The 3,875-nt window shown below is 42.5% G+C and overlaps 1 non-coding gene across 1 annotated transcript; it reads right to left on the bottom strand.

Annotated features, from left to right (window-relative positions):
• Window positions 1-2,821: 2,821 nt before the first annotated feature.
• Window positions 2,822-2,963, bottom strand: LOC138225868 (U4 spliceosomal RNA). The gene has a single exon (XR_011184278.1). It is a non-coding gene; the product is annotated as a U4 spliceosomal RNA (small nuclear RNA).
• Window positions 2,964-3,875: the final 912 nt, after the last annotated feature.

Below are 3,875 nucleotides of genomic sequence, written 5' to 3'. Positions count from 1 at the left end.
AAATGCATTCCTTTCATTACCTTTTACTTTTTAAAATGAACTCAAATTGTGTATAATGTAATAATTTAAGTAGAATAGATTCAGGTAGGAAATATAGAGTCATGATGTTTATGGCTGACATCATTTCACATGGGTGAATTTTAAGCTAAGAAATAAAAACATTTACAATGAAGATACCATTGCTTAATTTTAAATGCCTTTAAAAAATAAATACCTCCTGAGAATAATTTGCCACTCCCAGATCCTTGGTAAGGTACTGTTTGAATCCAATCAGGAGAGGAGCATCCAGGGAGTGCTTTCTATAGAGTCCAGCTTGGGCCACTCTCTTCCGGCCTGCTGATACTTTTTAACTACTCAGGGCCTGTAAGGATATAAAACACCGGTTTAAACATTTTATACCTATAAGACAAATTAGAATTTTAGTAAAAAATAGATACATCTGAAAAATAAAAAAGTCTTACTGCTGATAGAGTTCTTCAGAGCTCACATCTTCCCCTTCCTTATCCGCTTCTGTTTCAGTTTCTAGAGCAGCCTCTGGCATCTCTTCCTCCTGGACAGCGGCCTCTTGCTCAGGGCCGCTGGAATGCAGGTAGATTCTTTTCAACATGCTTTTACATAATATGTTGTAACAATGATTTCAAAAAGAAACTACAGAAGCCTTACAGATTAAAAATATCTCACCTTGCCAATGTGTCTTCAGGCTTCTCATGTACAAAAAGGCCCAAGGACTCTAGCAGTCTTACAACCACTATCCTGTTTGCCTCACCAGACACGATCTCTATTCTGTGGTAATCCACGATGACCCCGTTCTTCAGGTGATTCATCATGTCCTCCCTCGCCTGTTGAGAGGCCATCCTGATCTTTTCTGCCGTGGCGTGCTTCATACACGCCCTCTTCAAGTGAGCAGGAAGCTGATCAAGAGTATTCAGGTACATCTTGCACACCAGGGGAATCCGCGCGGGTTTCCTTTGAAAATAAATAATACCATCTGTGTATAGAAACAAGCTAAGACTGATTTCTTAAATTATCCTTAATTTTCTCTCTCATAGTTTGAGCATAATGATTTTATTGCATTTATATAAGAATTGCTCATTGCTCCTAAATAAATAATGGTTTCATAAAAAAGTGAACACTTACTTGGTCTCAGTCACAGACTTTCCAATAGAAGCCATTGTGGAGTTCAGCAACTGCAGGTCCTAGAAGTGGGGAAGGAATTTTAAAAGAGAAACTGAATTACAATACAGAAGGAATGGCTGAGGGTTCACTGAAATATATAAATATACAAATTCCAAAGACTGAGTCCATATAGAAACAACTACCTTTCATTTTCAGTATAAGAAAAAAAAACATTATCTTCCAAAGCATCATAATATTGTCCCTTCTTCCAGACTCTACTTCTCTCTTGTAGTAGTATAGCAGACCTTTCCAGGTGAGCAGATCACAGAGTCCGAAATGAGCTTCCTCCATCAAGCAAAGTACCTGAACATGACTCTGTCTTCATAAAAGCGCCCCTGTAATAAAGAAATTAAATCCGAAATCAAGAGGGCAGTTGCCTACTGAAATACAAGAAGTCATCAATTTTAACCTAGCAACACATTAAAGGCTGCATCTATACAAGTACGATTCTAGAAATGCTCACCAGATTACGTTTTAAGAAGGAACTGCGCCTCAGGTTCCGCCGAGATCTTAACTCGGATGGCAGGATTCAGAGTCCGGAGTGCGGACTGATGGCGCACGGAGGGTCCATATACTGTGGATCCCTCAGTGATCTTCCGCGTATTCAAACCGCCAGCGTGTGACTCCCCTGTCCCCGTGACCTCATTGCTCTGCTCTCTCCTCTGTGCAGCTGAGCCCGACTCACGGTAAAATGGAAAAAAATATGCCCTCGACGCGAGATTTATTCTGGAGCGAGCCAGTGTTGCGCATAGCTGCCTTCAAAGCAGTTAACCCAGGTCCGATTCCCGGCCAACGCAGTTGCGAATGTTTTCAAATGCTGTCATGAGCCTTGGATTGTGACTAGCAAAGCGAAGCCTTTTGAAAGAGCTAAAGCACTGCAAAACGTAATTGAAGGAGAATCTTACAGGGGATTCTGAGCAGTGTCTGCATACATGCAGTCAGATAAAGGTGCTGAAAGCTTGAGCTACTCTCAATGTCATGCTGCCCTTCCCCGGAGTAAATCTGTTACATTGAAAGAATGCTTCTGGCAGGTTCAAAAAGGGACCCTTGTTAATTGGAGAAATCAATGATTTCGAATGAATTCTGTATGCGTTAAAAGACAGCTATACACAGAAAACATGCAGGACACTGCTCATGATGTTTCCCGAGCCGAAACACAGTGCGTTTTTCCAAGCCATTTGACAAAGCCCACCCACTGAAAACTGCAGCAGATCGTGTAAAGACGTTCAACTTTGTAACTACTGCACGCACAGGAAGCAGAATAAATTCCTCTTTTCAAACTGTCAAAGGTTTGCTTTGCGAACGCTGCAGGACATCGCACAATCTCTTTTGAATGGGGACAAACGATTTCTTATGGGGCGCAGTAAGTACAGACGTTTAAAATGCTCCACTCATGCCGACGATGCAGCATGAAGAAGCGCAACCTAACTTTTGACAGACAAAAGCCAGGCGCCGCTACGAGCAATATGAAATCATACTGACAAGCACACGGCGTTTCGCGCTGACACAAAAGTAATCTCGACAGACGCTGTTCTCTGCATAAAGCTGAAAGAGCTAAAGAGCGTTTCTGTTGACACGTAACAAGTTCGTTTCTTTCTACCATGATATCACCGTGACCAAATCTGTCTTTAAACACCTTGCTCAGTCTCTGACGAGACTGTCAAAAATTGCTTTCGCCGATTGTATTGCAAACCGGCGGAAGCGGGGTATTGGGAAAAGTTTTCAACTAGCAATAATCACGCCTCGGCTAAACCTCACAGGCTACGATACTGCCACTGCGCAAAGCTGACGGTTGCCAGGCAACCGCGGGGATCCTATGGAAATCGTTATCGATCGTGTCATGGCATGTCGTTGCTATAACGCTTCATATTTGTCGTCTTCTTCTTCTTCTAGCTTGAGGTTTTGAAGAATTTCATGACAGACAAGGGCTCCGTTGGGAACAAAGGGCGTTGTGAGAAAACCGTTGCTTATTTTCAGCAGCAGAAATACAACCCTTTAAATACAAGATGACAGAACAATGACGAAGGGCATGCCGGGAGGAACTCATGCACTACAGAGGAAAGGGGGCGGGCACTTACAGTTCACATTCAAGCCACAAGTACTCCTCTTGGATGTTGCACAAACAAATCCTAACGTCTTGAAAGCATTGCAGCATGTTTGTGTCCCACTTCCCGTGGCTGCGGGACGACTGACACGAACGGACAAACACAATCTGTGGCGTTTAGCGTGACATGGTCTTGCAGGCATCGTGCTGTCTCACTGCAATATTATACCGCTGGAGGAAACAGTCCATCTGGCCATGAAACTCATTTGAACGTCTAGCTACAGCAACTAACAATATCATGATTTATTCAGGATGTGTGGAATCAGCACGTCCCGGAGACAGCTTCCGAAATCGTGAGCATTCTCTGGTGGTAGGGGCGTTCAAGATGGCGCTCAGGTGGGAGGTAAAGTTTAGTGGTTGGGGAGTTTTTTTGAGTTTTTCATGACCTGAATGTTAATTTTTGCTTTTTTTGACTACAGAAAAATAAGGACTTAACACTAGTTGTTTAAACTTCAGTTATAATTGAAAGAAAAAAAACGATTTTTTTTTAGGTTTAAAAAGTCCGATATGAGTAACACTGGGAAAAGAAAAGAGAGTGCTGGGTCTTCGAAGGAGAACTCTAAGATACCTCAATCGTATATGTATAGCACTACAA

Source organism: Lepisosteus oculatus, unplaced genomic scaffold, assembly GCF_040954835.1.
Source record: "Lepisosteus oculatus isolate fLepOcu1 unplaced genomic scaffold, fLepOcu1.hap2 HAP2_SCAFFOLD_106, whole genome shotgun sequence".
Taxonomy (NCBI): Eukaryota; Metazoa; Chordata; class Actinopteri; order Semionotiformes; family Lepisosteidae; genus Lepisosteus; species Lepisosteus oculatus.
Note: the sequence above shows the minus strand (reverse complement) of the source record. Positions and strands in the feature narration are given on the sequence as shown.